This window comes from Scyliorhinus canicula, chromosome 9 (genome assembly GCF_902713615.1).
Source record: "Scyliorhinus canicula chromosome 9, sScyCan1.1, whole genome shotgun sequence".
Taxonomy (NCBI): Eukaryota; Metazoa; Chordata; class Chondrichthyes; order Carcharhiniformes; family Scyliorhinidae; genus Scyliorhinus; species Scyliorhinus canicula.
The window spans coordinates 24673270-24688588 of record NC_052154.1 but is presented as its reverse complement, the minus strand read 5'-3'; the positions used below and the strand labels follow the sequence as shown (position 1 = coordinate 24688588).

The 15319-nt window shown below is 45.8% G+C and overlaps 1 protein-coding gene across 2 annotated transcripts in view; it reads left to right on the top strand.

The window, feature by feature from the left end:
* LOC119971159 (c-Maf inducing protein) overlaps nt 1-15319 on the top strand; it is a 255235-nt gene that overhangs the window by 64591 nt on the left and 175325 nt on the right. The window lies entirely within an intron of this gene.

The window sequence follows — 15319 nt, the reverse complement described above, 5'->3', positions numbered from 1 at the left end:
GTATTCAATTGTGGGAAGACCTGCATTCTCATCTGTGCTTATGGAGTCCCTACAGTGCAGAAGGAGGCCATTCAGCCCATCAAATTTACACCGACCCTCCAAAAGAAGGAGGCCATTCAGCCCATCAAATTTGCACAGACCCTCCAAAAGTGCATCCCATCTAGACCCACTCCCTGGTCTAGAGAGAGAGAGAGTGCTCAAAATCTCTCTCTTCCCCCTCCCATTGAATTCCATTTCAGTTTTCCATGGCGAGATTAGGAGCTGATGACCTTTGGGGTTGCTGGGGGTAACATAACCACTGTGCTGTCACAGCCTGCTCCACCAGTACCACTTTTAAAATGGTCGTCCATTGGGTAGGAGATTTGTGAAGCATTAGTTGAATGTACGTGTGCTAAAGTTAGCAATGATTTAGAGCTACCAGCCAGCCCGTATTTTGATGTTATCAGCAGGGCACTCCTGCTTTATGTAATCATGTCTTATTTGATAACAGTTCTGGTTCCTGGAAAATATGACATCATGTTAAATAAAAACATCCTGATAGCTTAAATGCAAATTTAGCAAGCAATGGTGTAAACATGGAGCAGGTCAATCATCCCAGTTCTGACAAGGAGCCTATTCTGAAACAATCATTCCACTGTTCTAGCTCCACAATTGACCTGTGAAATTCCAGCAATTTTTCAACTTTGTTGCCGAATTCCAGGCTCTACAGTCTATTGCTATTTGTTTGAACAAAAGTTAACATGATTTCAAAGAGCAGATTTAATTTACTTGTGCAATTCTTATTTTCCACCAGACACACTTTGACGTTCAGTGACCTGACTAGTCTGCCCCCTATGAGACTGACCTTTTTATGACTCTATTTTTCCCTTTTGTCTTTTCATTCTCTGATCTCCCTGTTCATAGCATGAATCCTGGTTTGTTGGATTTTCTGGACCTTTATCGCTGGGAAGTATATAGGGATCCCCATTAAATTTTCTGTGGTGCCATTTTGTTTTGCTTTCTAGGGCGTCCCTCAATACTTTGCCACAACATTTCAATAAACATGGCTCCGGTAGAATGCAGGCAAGAACACAAAACCTACACACATTGGAGCTCTACTTTTTATTTCATCTTTTCAATCTTCTCAATGACATTCTTTATTGAAGGTGAGCTGATAAGTATCTTCATGTTTAACAACACCTCCCAGTTGCCAGACATTCACTAAACATAAATACACAGACACTATTGATAATGTCTTTGCAATCCAGGCGTCAGCAGCTGTGTGGAGATGCCTTCTTACAACAAAATTAGGCCTAGGAAACAGCATCACAGAGCTTACTTCCACTATCAATAGAAGTTGTCTTTTGCAATTAAAACGAGTCATGAATCAGATGTATTTTTAATTTGCAAAGTTGCTCAAGTCTTGTCAGCAAATTTTAAACCTCCAGTATTTAATCGTGTCAATCATTTGGCCATTTGTATCTAATTGTTGTGCAATGTGAGAGAGGAAACATGATGGCCGTAGAGAGAGAAGCCATGTAAATCTCAATAAGAGGAAAGGACCGAATAAGTCCCAAGTAGCAACCTACCGTAGATTAGGACCATGTACATGAATGGAACTATTTACTGTATCTGTACAGCACAATGGCACAGTGGTTAATACTGCCTCACCCTGGCACCCGGGTTCAATTCGGCCCTCCGGTGTGGAATTTGCACATTCTCCCCGTGTCTGCGTGGGTTTCCTCCGGGTGCTCCATTTTCCTGCCACAGTCCAACAATGCCCAGGTTAGGTAGATTGGCCAATGCTAAATTGCCCCTTAGTGTCCAAAAGGTTAGGTGGGGGGGGGGGGGGGGGGGGGGATATGGGGATAGAGCAAGGATCGGGGGCCTAGGTAGGGTGCTCTTTCGGAGGGCCGGTGCAGACCCGATGGGCCTTATGGCTTCCTTCTGCACTGTAGGTATTCTATGAAATCTCCCTGTTGACCATATTTTCTTTGAGTTCTGTGCTTCATATTTTAAAAAATAATTCTAGATCGATTTAGGTTATTTTTCGCGACATTACAAATTTTTAAAAAATAATTCCTTTTCTGCTTCCAAAGCTGTCTGGTGGCTATATCTATTCCTAACAATCTAACTTTTTTTTTGTAAAATATTTTTATTCTCCATTTTCATATTTTCATCAAAGTTTACATCCCACCGACAAGCAGTAAACGGTAACAACTACAAAGTCAATTCCCTTATCAACAACAACAATCCCATCCTCCCACCACCCCAAACAATGACCCCACTGGCAATATAAGCATCAAATAAAACAAACCCTCCCACGGCGGGATAATCAAAGGAGTAAAAAACAGAAAAAAAGAATCGCCTTTGGTCACCGGTGACCTGTAGAGTCCCCCCCTCCCCTCCCCCTAACATTCAATGCCATCCAATCCCCGAAAGAGTACCGTACATGACACCCAAGCATTGCGAGCCCTTCCCCCCCCCCCCCTCCCCGACTCCTCCCCTCCACTTCCTTTTACAGAACTCACCCCCCCCCCCCCCTCCAACCTCTGTTCCTTCCCCCCAACTTTCCACCCCGGCTAGACTCATCGGGCCCTGTTCTGCCGGGCTCCGACGGCCGCAGCCCCTCCCCCCACCTCACTCCCGTTCACTGGATGGCTTAAACCAGCCAGCGTGGCGGCACCTGCCCGGGTCTCTTTTCCCCTTGCCCGGTCCCAGGAAAACCTAGAACTCCCCTTTAGCACACAACCCCCCCCCCCCCCCCCCAAGGCCCCAAGAACCATAATTGCAAGCGAAAGTCCCATCTCTTCCCTTGTCCAAGTGTATACAACGTTAGCTCATTTAGCACATACACCAACTGCAGTGAAAAAATACAGTTACATGAGGCTACATTGATACATGTCCACTTCTCAATTCAGCCACAGTCCTTCTGCCTTCGCAAACTCTTCTGCTGCTTCTGCCGTCCTGAAATAAAAGTCCTTGGATTTGTAGGTCACCCTCAACTTAGCTGGGTATACTATGCCGCACTGCACCTTACTGATGTACAGTGCCTTCTTCACCCGGCTGAAGGCCGCCCGCTCCTCGCCAGCTCCACCGTGTAGTCCTGATATACGCGTATACCAGCTCCAGCCCACTGCACCACCCGCTTCTGCTTTGCCCAGCATAGGACCTTCTCCTTCACACTGTACCTATGAAAACACAGAGTCACTACCCTTGGCGGAAAGGCCTCCACGACCGGTGAGCCCGATCCAGTTGATATCGGGAGGGATCATCCCCCTCTCCCAATAGCTTCGCCAACATCGTGGCAAAATACACAGTTGGCCTCAGGCCTTCCACTCCTTCAGGAAGACCCACAATCCTCAGATTCTGTTGCCTGGATCTGTTTTCCAAGTCATCCATTTTGGCTCGCAGATCCTTGTTGATCTTTATCACCTTCCGCATCTCCTTCCCCATCGAGGTAATTTGATCACGGTGCTGCAATAATGTCTCTTCCACTTCCTTCAGCACCTCACCTTGCTCCCGCACCTCCGCCACTGCGCTCAATACCGCCGCCCTCGCCGGGGCAATCGCCTCCTCCACCAGTACTTTCAACACCTCCCCCATCTCCTTCCTCATCGCCACCATGTGCTTTGTGAACTGCCTTTCGGGTTCCGCAGCCATCACCGTAGTCATTTCTTCAGCCGTGGGCAATGCGGCCTCCCCTGATGCCCCAGCCTCCATTTTCCTTGCCGTCCCCGTGGCGACATTTCCACTCCCCGACGGACATTCAGTTGCTTTTTTCACGGCTGTCCTTTTACTTGTTTTTGACATTTCTCTTCACTGTGCCTTCTCCCTGCTTTTGCCGCCTCTGTAGCCCCTGGGACCGGGCTTTAATCCCCGAAAATGCTGTTCCCGAACGGGAGCCCTCCAATGTGCGACTTCCTCCTGCCCGCCGTCACCAGAAGTTCTCCGAACAACCTAACTTTACCATCCATTAATGGCAGGAGGTATTGCACCAGGATAGTATAAAACTCTGACTTGTATTGTTCTACTTTAATCAATGGAATCATTCTGAGGTTGTGAATGAAGCTATAATTTATCTGCGAGTTCTCTGCTTTTTCAAGTGCTTTTTTAAGGATCACGATGTCACCAATGTCACATCTCTATATCACAAATATCCAGGACAGTCACATTGTATTCTAGACAAAGTGGCTAATTACCTGCTCTGACCTATGCAGGACTCCAGACCCACAGCAATGCAGTTGACTTCAAACTTCCTTCAGAAATGGCGAAACAAGCCACTCGGTTGTATTCAAGAAGCTGGCTCAGCACCCACCACCTTCTTACACAATAAATGCTGGCCTGACCAGTGATGCCCACATCCTGTGAATTTAAAAAAGGTGTCTGTTCCCTTAAGCAAATTGGCAGTGGTTATGCACAAAAGAATAAATTGCATTTGCGCATGTGGCACATCATGTCCTGCCAAAGATTTCTTACGGTGTCAGTAGCTGGAGACGAGCTAAATGGCTTAAATGCTTCTGTTTAATTCAGTCTACAGTAATATAATGTGTGCCGAGAAAGGGGAAGTGTGTCACATTCAGTATCTATGAGTGTTAATGTGTCACATTCAGTACCTTTCAGTATCGGGTCCAGTAGTTGATGTTTCCTTATCAGCCAATACAAGCAGGGTATGTTAATTAGTCAATAACGTATGCATTGTAGCAAAGGCCGGGGTTGGTGATTAAAAAGCCCTCAGAAGGTTTCAAGCGCTGTGTGTTTTCTGAGGTTTGAATAAACGGGCTCACCATGGCATTAACTTATCATAGTCTCCTACTCGCATATTGTGCCCTCACACTGGTACCTCCACTACCTTCCCATCGCACAGGGCTTGAAGATCACAGAGAGTAGGGGGAACGATGAGGCTAATCAAGCACTGATCACCTGACATACACATTTGTAGCTAGTGCCCCAGTCTATTGCTTATTTCACCCAGTGAGGATTGTACAATAATTAAGAAAGGACTTGTATTCATTAAACACTTTTGTCACCTCCGGACATCCCAATTTAATTTTGGAATGAAGTCATTGTGGCAGTGTTGAGAAATGGAGCAGCCAGATTGTGTGTAGTAAGATTGCACAAGAAACAGTGAGGGAAATGACCAATTAAACTACTGTGGTGGTGTTGCATGAGGGATAAATGTTAACAGGGACACAGAGAGAACCCTTCCTTGAAATAGTTCCGTGGGATTTTGGTGTATTCACCTATAGAATCCCTACAGTGCAGAAGGAGGCCATTTGGCCCATCGAGTCTGCACTGGCACTCCGAAAGAGCACTCCACCTAGGCCCCTCACCCGCCTCACCCCCACACAACCCCACGCATTGATCATGGCTAATCCACCTAACCTGCGCATCTTCGGATTGTGGGATGGAACTGGAACATCCGGAGGAAACCCACTAGGAGAACATGCAAACCCCACACGGTCTTCAAGGCCAAATTTGAACCTGGGTTCATGTCACTTTGAGGTAACCACTGTGCCACCATGCCACCCATGCGAGGGAAGAAGGAGTCTCATTCTAATGCCCACATCTTCAACAGTGCAACGCACCCTCAGTACTGCATTCAAGTGGCAGTTTGAGATTATGAGCTCAAATCATGGTGTGGCGTCTGAATCCACAACCTCCTGTCTCAAAGGCAGGAGAGCTGCCTCTGAGCTAGGGCTGACAGCGGGAAAATGTTGTAAAATAGTTATGTCATACTGAGACGGTTGATGCTACAATAATAAAACTTAATTGAAAACTACCGTGTCCATAATGTCACTGTATTCTTTTATTAATTTCAGGTCAATTTTAAACATTCAAAATTGACTAAACTGTACGAATTTATGGATTATTTGGCTAATTTTGGAGTAACGGGTCATTGGGTGCTTCATTAAAGTGGGACCAAAATAAACAACTCAAAATGTAACACAAGGACAGTGCTTTACAGACTATGAAATGGATCAGAGTACAGATTGTGCAACTTTACCCCTTATTTAGATTTGACATTTAGATTGCTTTCTGAATCATGTATGAGGTGTAAGGTGGTAAGGTGGAGAGAATGGATCCTTGAACATTCAGTTGAAGTGTATTTAGAAATTTGCAATAGATCACCAATGCTCCGAGGCCATCGTTATGCAAAAAATGTTGGTCAAGCTAACATTTGTAGCACCAGATAGTACAATCGCTGAAAGTTGTTTGCATGAATTTAAGGAGTTTTTTGGGGTGTTAATTCAGTTCTGCAGTCACTCATTGTTCCCCAGCTGACTCTCAAGACTCAGAGGCTGTTACAAAGAAATCTCTGGTTCAGTTTGTTGCGCTAACAATTGCACACGGAAACACGAAACGGTACAAAAGAGGCTTTATTACCGTGAGATGTTATTACCTCAAGTGGAGCTGTAAAATGGCAGCTCAGGAGACCTCTTGGATATTTATACTGCTCCTGTGGGCGGAGCTAGCCGGCAGGGGCTTACCGACAAACTATGCAGGGACTTATCGACAAAGCTGTAATAGCCGGTACTATTGTACATCCCCTAATAGAGGCACACACATATATATACAGTGGTATTACCACACAGTTTTCACCCCTTTTCTGCTCTCTACCGTGGCTGAAATTGTAAGTGGCATCTTAAGAGAGAGGTTGAGATCATTAATGGTGATCCAGGGTAGGCCAAGAAGTAACTATTCCTCCAATGTTCACTTTAGAAGCTGCACCTCGAATACGTTGCATGCGAGTGAGTACCTATGGTTGAAGCTGGGAAACCTGGAAGAAAGATTCATGATCATGTTTAAGGTTTGGAGATGAAATAAAATAATGTCTGGAGGCTTGTCCAAGTATTACACTGACTGAGGTTCACTTTGTTGGTAATGGCTTAACTTACTTCCAGTGCTTGGCAGTCATGTTCATATTGGACTCTTTAATGCCAACATAAACCTTGGTTAATTAGTGAAGCCAAAAGCTATAGCTGCTTGAACATATCCAGAAAAAAAACCTATCTTCAATGTGACTGCTCGTTTGCCTGTTTTATGCATTTGGTTGTTCCTGAAATAATCCCAGTATTGAACAGAATGCAATACAGATATTTTTGTTAAACATGTGGCTTTGACAAAGAGTCATCGGACTCGAAACGTTAGCTCTTTTCTCTCCCTACAGATGCTGCCAGACTTGCTGAGATTTTCCAGCATTTTCCCTTTCGTTTGTGGCTTTTAAGAATGTACTGAACAGCAGAATACCTTTAATTGAATTAGGTTTATGAACTTTTAAAAAATAAATTTAGAGTACCCAATTCATTTTTTCCAATTAAGGGGCAATTTAGCGTGTTCAATCCACCTACCTTGCATATCTTTGGGTTGTGGGGGCGAAACCCATGCAAACACGGGGAGAATGTGCAAACTCCACACGGACAGTGACCCAGAGCCGGGTTTGAACCTGGGACCTTGGCGCCGTGAGACTGCAGTGCTACCAAGGTTTATGAACTTGTGGCTGAATGTTCAGCTTGATAATGGTGGACCTAGACTGCGTAAAAATGAAAACTGGCTAGTCTTTGTATTTTTGTTAAACATGTGCCTGTTTGAATAGCTACTGTTAAATGTGGTTCACCCTGCCAGAAACAACCATTTACTCTCAAAAATTGAGTTGTCGAAAGAGGAAGTTCAAATTGGTCAGGTATGCACTATGAATTTTCAGGTCTCTGTGTTGTTTTAATTTTATACTATGTACATGAGTATAGAATCCCTACAGTACAGAAGAAGGCCATTCAGCCCATCGAGACTGCACCGACCCTCCAAAAGAGCGATCTACCTCGGCCCACTCCCCCACCTTATCCTCGTATTCCCGTGCATTCATCACCGGTCAATCCGCATAACTTGCACATTTTTGGACTGTGGGAGGAAGCCGGAGCACCCAGAGGAAACCCACGCAGACATGTGGGAAATTTCAAACTCCACATAGACTGCGACCCAAGGCCAGAATTGAACCTGGGTCCCTGGTGCAATAAGGCAGCCGTGCAAATCACTGTGCCACCGTGCTGTTAAAGACAGTTTTAGAATTTATTTTGTGAAATGTACCTTTGTTTATCCGAGACTGCTTTAGCTTTCAGTTCATAGTAGACACTCCTATCTGATGTTTTGTATATGAGTGTATAATGAAAGACCTTGGTCTTGTACCAAATGGATTGCAAAGTGCTTGAATGCACAGTAAATGAACACTTCATTTAGGATTGTTCCATAATAGTGCTACAGCTGATCAGTAAATGTACTGTTCATAAATTAGACTAATATTGAAAAGATAAAAGGGATCTAAAGCCTAGGGTTTCTACATGCGACTTTCATCTTTTAAAAGCTACAAGCATTATTGGGTCATAACATTTCAAAGGTACATTTTGCATCAGGATCTATTGTTTGAAACTAATTGCACTGGAGAAGAGGTGATTGTAGTTCAGTGGCTCACAGGTGGTCTTGTTTCATTTATATTGTTACTCTCTTGTAGTCACTGCTGCCTTTAATAAGAAAGCTAGTTCTTCCATTTTGTATGACTTCTTCCAAGGTCACCATTTACTCAACAGCAACCTGCAATTATGCAGCGCCTTTAGTGTCTCATCACACTGCTGTCTTTACCATAGCACACATTGTTCCATAGAATCATAGAATTTACAGGGCAGCACGGTGGCACGGAGGCAGCAGTTGTTACCACTGCTGCCTCATGGCGCTGAGGTCCCAGGTTCGATCCCGGCTCTGGGTCACTGTCCGTGTGCAGTTTGCACATTCTCCCCGTGTCTGCATGGAGGGTAGGTCAATTGGCCACGCTAAATTGCCCTTCATTGGAAAAAATGAATTGGGTACTCTAAAATCTTTTTAAAAAATGAATCATAGAATTTACACATAGAGAATTGCAGATGGAAGCCATTCGGCCCATCGAGTCTGCACCAGCCGTTGGAAAGAGCAACCTACTTAAGCCCACGCTTCCACCCTATCCCCGTAACCCAGTAACCCCACCTACCTTTTGGTACACTAAAGGGCAATTTTATCATAGCCAATTCGCCTAACCTGCACATCTTTGGACTGTGGGAGGAAGGCTGATTGAATTTAAAAAATAAATAATTTAGAGTACCCAATTCTTTCTTTCTTCCAATTAAGGGGCAATTTAGCATGGCCAATCCACCTAACCTTTGGGTTGTGGAGGTGAAACCCACGCAGACTGGGGGATAATGTGCAAACTCCACACAGACAGTGACCCAGGTCCGGGATTCACACCCAGGTCCTCAGCGCCTGAGGCAGCAGTGCTAACCACTGTGCCACCGTGCCACCCTTCCGGTATCTGAAACCATTTCTACATTATGGAAACAATTGCACTCTTAATAACAGTGTTACTTATCTGAGTAATGCTTTCTTCCAAAAATATTTTAAAGAAATTCATAATAGGAGCAGGAGTCTGCCATTTGGTATCTTGAGCCTATTCCAACATCAGTTAGATTATTGCTGACCGATACCTAAACTCCGTCATGTTGGTTCCATATGCCTTAGTACCCGGAGCAAAATATATTAATCTCAATATTAACATTTTCAATTGGCCTGACCTCAGCAATTCTTTTGGAACAAGTGAGTCCCTGATCCCCGGTATATTTTGTGTGAGGAGGTATACCTGATATCACCCTTGAATGGCCTGCCTTAAATTTTAAAGTTATGGCTCCCTATTCTGAACTCTGACAAAATAGCATCTCCCAATCTACCCTTCAAGCATCTTGGACACCTGAATTAGTTCTCTTGGCTAATCTTCTACACTGAAGGGAATAGAAACCTAATATATGCATAGATCAGAAGTTGCATAAAGCTAAAATGTTGACTTATTGTAAAGAATTAATATGACAGAACACTTTAATTGGAAATTCTCATGTTTCCGCATATCTTCCAGATGTGTATGTGGTGTATTAGTATCGGATAGGGCAGACCTTTGATTGCAACTTTAGGCTTGCTGCAGTGGACTTATTCTACAGCTTCACTAAACCTCTGTATTTCTGTTCTACATCGCTTCAGGTTAGCTAAAATCATTCATGTGCAGTGGCAATTGAAGCTGATTGTTCCCAATTCCATTATTTGTTCTTATTGTCTGCAGTGATATAGATAGAAGTCACTGTTTTATGGCAACTTGGGCCGGATTTTCTGATCATTGGGATTCTCTTTTCCTGCTAACAGTGCAGCCCGCCCGCAGGTTTCCCAGCGGTGTGGGGTGTCTTCAATGGGAAATTCCATTGACAAGTGGCGGGAAGAGAGAATCCCGCCACCAGCCAATGGTGCACCACCAAGACGCAAGCAGCTGGGGAATCGGAGAATTCTGCCTGTGGTACTTTTTTTCCAACCTGTCTTAATTTCATGCATTGTAACAGAATTCTGATATTGTAAGCTCTAATTTTGTTCGTTGGTTATTTTAATGCTTGAACAGCAATATTGTTATTTGGTGAAAATCCAAAGTATTCTTTTGCATGTGAAGCAGGCTTTGTCCAAAATTGTGTGGTCTGTACACATTGATCCAGTACCTTTTCCCTTGTATCGAACATCAGTGGAGTAACATATCCACTGAATAAATGAAGTATCATAAACACCATGGGCTGGATTCTCCGTTTTGGAGACTGTCCTCCCATCGTCTCTGGTTTGCGCTCACATTGGGAGTGGTGCTCAGAGGCGATTCACTGCACCTTGCAATGCAAATTTATGCATGAGTGGGATGGTGAAGGAGTCCGTTGCATCTCCCACTATCAGGCTGCCATTTTGAGAGAGTGGCCCAATAACGGGTTCAGGCAGCTGCCAGCACCCCCCCCCCCCCCCCACGCCTCCCCCCCACCCCAACACACACACACAACACAATTCCAGGTAAACTAGCCACATTGTTCATTAATATCTAGCTATGATTGACAGCTCATGGCCACATGAAAAGCAGTTAAGTGCTTTCTGCTGAGAAGAAGAGGAAGTGAATGTGCTTTACTCCTAGATTTTATAAACATTGCGGTCAGGTTCAAAGCAGTGGACTTGAGATTCATTCAAGTGTGAAGGGAAATAAAATTAAACAATCCAAACATCTGGCTGTCTGGAAGCTGTCCATTACAGCCTAATAAAAGCTTTTTTTCTTTTGAAGAGCACAGGAACCTTGCAGATCAAAGGATCTGAGGGGGCTTAAATCCTGGTGTTGCGTTTTCGCTTTCTATGAAATTACAGCTGCCGCTGTATTTGCCTGAGGCAGCAGCTGTAGGTGAGTTTTAAAGCAGTTTTTCATTCATTGTTTCTGCTTGGCTGCTCTTTAACTTCCATGCAGGGGTGACTTTGGGGTCTCAGTTATGGGAGGGGTCTCTGGTGGAGGGGCCTGGTTGAGGGCTGGGGGGGGGGGTGGGGGGGCAGGATCTGCACTGTTTTGGGGGGGAGGCCTCCAATGGACCTGGGGGCACCTACCTTAAATCCTCACTGCTTGGCCCTCCACGGGATCCACTGCATCAGTGCCACGCTGGGAAATACTTGTACCAATCCATGCCCACATGAATCCTTGCCCAGAGGGCAGTAGAATCATGGAGGTGTGGATAAGGTTTAGCACAGGGCTAAAGAACTGGCTTTTAAAGCAGACCAAGGCAGGCCAGCAGCACGGTTCAATTCCCATACCAGCCTCCCCGAACAGGGCGCCGGAATGTGGCGACTACGGGTTTTTCACAGTAACTTCATTTTGAACCTACTTGTGACAATAAGCGATTTTCATTTCATTTCATAATTTGGTGTCATATTTTTCATAATTTGATCTATTTACATCCTCCTGTTGGCGTGTGGCGCGAGCACCAATTCAATTAGAACATAGAACATAGAACAGTACAGCACAGAACAGGCCCTTCGGCCCTCAATGTTGTGCTGAGCCATGATCACCCTACTCAAACCCACGTATCCACCCTATACCCGTAACCCAACAACCCCCCCCCCGCCTAACCTTACTTTTATTAGGACACTACGGGCAATTTAGCATGGCCAATCCACCTAACCCGCACATCTTTGGACTGTGGGAGGAAACCGGAGCACCCGGAGGAAACCCACGCACACAGGGGGAGGACGTGCAGACTCCACACAGACAGTGACCCAGCCGGGAATCGAACCTGGGACCCTGGAGCTGTGAAGCATTTATGCTAACCACCATGCTACCCTGCTGCCCCCTATTCTTCCCCTTAAGCTGGAATCTCCACCACGTTGGGAGCGCCGCTACCGGCAGCCGGCTATGGAAAATGCAGCCCCAAATGCAAGGGGCTGGTTTAGCACACTGGGCTAAATCGCTGGCTTTTAAAGCAGACCAAGGCAGGCCAGCAGCACGGTTCAATTCCCGTACCAGCTTCCCCGAACAGGCGCCGGAATGTGGCGACTAGGGGTTTTTCACAGTAACTTCATTGAAGCCTACTTGTGACAATAAACGATTTTCATTTTTCATTTCATTTGTTCAACCTAACGCACATCTGGAAGCGAGTTGTGGGTCATTCCTGCTCAACAAAGAACTTTCCTAACGCCCCATTGCTATCGAGATATCCTTTACGTTCTGGCTGTGAAAGTCTGTCCTGTGGATTGGAAGGTAAATGTCGCTCAATTTAATTTATCAGTGATGGTTTTTACAGAATAAGGCAGACCCTGGCATTGAATGACTGTTGTAATGCCAATCTGATTGTCTGCCAAAAACCAACATGATCCGAGGCCTTTCCTTGGAGGCAAAGGTAGAATAATTTTCTTATTAATATCAAGGGAGAATAGTATGAATGGAAAACTTGATTTGTTCACTGGTCTTAACTGAAGCTTTATTATAGTCAGTGGAAGAGTTCAGTTCTTGATAACATGACCTGATAAGGTCCCCATATGTAAAAACTGTGTCCTGTTTGTATGCTGATAATGTCTATTTATATTGTTCAGATCTGTAATTCACTGCAGTGTGTCTGACAGACGTTATAATTTCCTGACCGAACAAAAAGCATTATTGTGGAAAACACATGTTAGGAAGGTCGCGGAAGCTATATTTCCTCACGTCTTTTGTACATTCAATCACTTTGTTCTAAACAGCCCGACCAAAGTGAGTACTCTAGTACCAATCAGAATTGTTGCCCATGTCTGACATTTATAATTATTGTTCAGAAAAGTTTTTTTTCCCTCCCTGATTTTTATTTGCTAATTTGTGTTACTTAGTTTATATCCAATTACCTTGCCGGGCAGAACAGAGGGAATTTTGAACGGAGTTTGTGATGAAATGCCGTTAAGCTGAAACGTTAACTCGGTTTCTCTCTCCCTGACGCTACCCGACCCACTGAATGTTTTTATTGTAGATTTTGCCTTTCTGACTCATCTGGTAAGTTGGTCGACTCGGGGCTGGGAGCTGTCAGGTGTGGCCTAGGATTGTAAAGAATGGCCTCAGTTTTGCAAATGCTCAGCTGAAGGAAATGTCTCTTATTCTGACCTGCATATCAGACAGGCAATTTGAAAGAGTGATCCTTGGGCTAATAAAGAATGCAGTGAGAGAGAATTGGATGTTATCAGCTGCCAATGTAGCATTTGGAGAGCGCAGAGGAGGGTGGCAAAGGTGAACACTTGGGTTGCATCAAAGATTACCATACACGCTGTTGACAACAGTATATGACCATGTTGGATCAGATAAAAGCAATGACCTGGAGTTGGATTCTAGAAAGAGGATTTGAAGGAGGATATGTGGTTCAGAGGTTGAGTGAGCCTTGTATTGCAATGTAATGATCCACGTTTGAATAGTGTATAATTAAATTTATTTTTAGCTCAGGAACTATCGCTGTCAGCACCACTATTTCCAATGTTTTGTCTGCTCCTACCCACGTTCAGTGAGCCCCTACTCCCCAGAGTTCTGCCCCTGCTCACCACAACCTGATCCTGTTCCTACGCCACGTGATCCTACGGCCTGTCCTCACGTCCCAGTTTCCGTCTGCTCCTTCAACAAGAACAATGAATTCCCACCGGCCACTGAAGCTCACTCACAGGAAGGATAGAGAAAAGTGAATACTGCAGAAAGAGCAATTACCCACTTAGTCCTCCTCCCTTGCCCTTTCCCACTGACATTTGCATTTTTCTTTTTTAAACGTATATCCATTTCTCCATTAAAACCTATTATGGATTTGACGCTCATCTCCATTCCCTGTTCGAACAATTATCTTTGTTTATTAAAAAAACAAACCTGCTAATTTCTTACTTTATTTTCTTTTGGTGACATTTTAAACACATCAGGCCATAAGAAAGAGGAACAGAAGTAGGCTGTTCGGCCCCTTGAGCCTGCTCCGCCATTCAATAGGATCGTGACTGATCTGGCATTCTTCACCTCCACTTCTGACCTTTCCCCATAACTCTTGATTCCCTCACTGATCAAGAATTTATCGATCTCAGGGCAGCATGGTGGTGCAGTGGGTCAGCCCTGCTCCCTCACGGCGCCGAGATCTCAGGTTCGATCCCAGCTCTGGGTCACTGTCCATGTGGAGTTTGCACATTCTCCCCATATTTGCGTGGGTTTCGCCCTCACAAGCCAAAGATGTGCAAGGTAGGTGGATTGGCCACGCTAAATTGCCCCTTAATTGGGGAAAATGAATTGGGTACTCTAAATTTAAAAAAAGGATATCAGCCTTAAATATAGACAAGGGACGGAATTCTCTCCCCCCCCCCCCCCCCCCCCACCAACGGCGGGTGGGAGAATTGCCGGGGCGCCGCGCGAGTCCCGCCACGCCGCCCCTGCACCCGCATGCGATTCTCCCACCCCCCCCCAAACCAGCGCGCCGAGAATCACGGCTGGCCGTTTGCAAAAGGCGAGCGGCAATTCTCCGGCCTGGATGGGCCGAGCGGCCGCCCCAACATGACAGATTCCCGCGGGCGCCGTCCACACCTGGTCGCTGCCGGCGGGAACTGCGCGGGAACGCTGGGGGGGGGGGGTTCCTGCACCGGAGCGGGGCCTCCGATGGGATCTGGCTCGCGATCGGTGCCCACCAATTGGCGGGCCGGCCTCTAAGGTAGGACCTCCTTTCCTCCGCCGCCCCGCAAGAACCATCCGCCATCTTCTTGCGGGGCGGACCCGGGGAGGACGCAACCGCGCATGCGCGGGCGATGCCATTTACGCCATTTACGCGGCGCCGCTTTTTACGCGTCGCCAAGGCCCAGCGCGCATAAATGACCCGGGGGCGGGAGAATACGGGGCTGGGAGCGGGCTCCGAAGCTGGAGTGAAACACTCCGGTTTTCACTCCGGCGTCGGCACTTAGACTCCCGTTGGGTGAATTGCGCCCAAGGACTCTGCCCCCACATCTCTCTGTGGCAAGG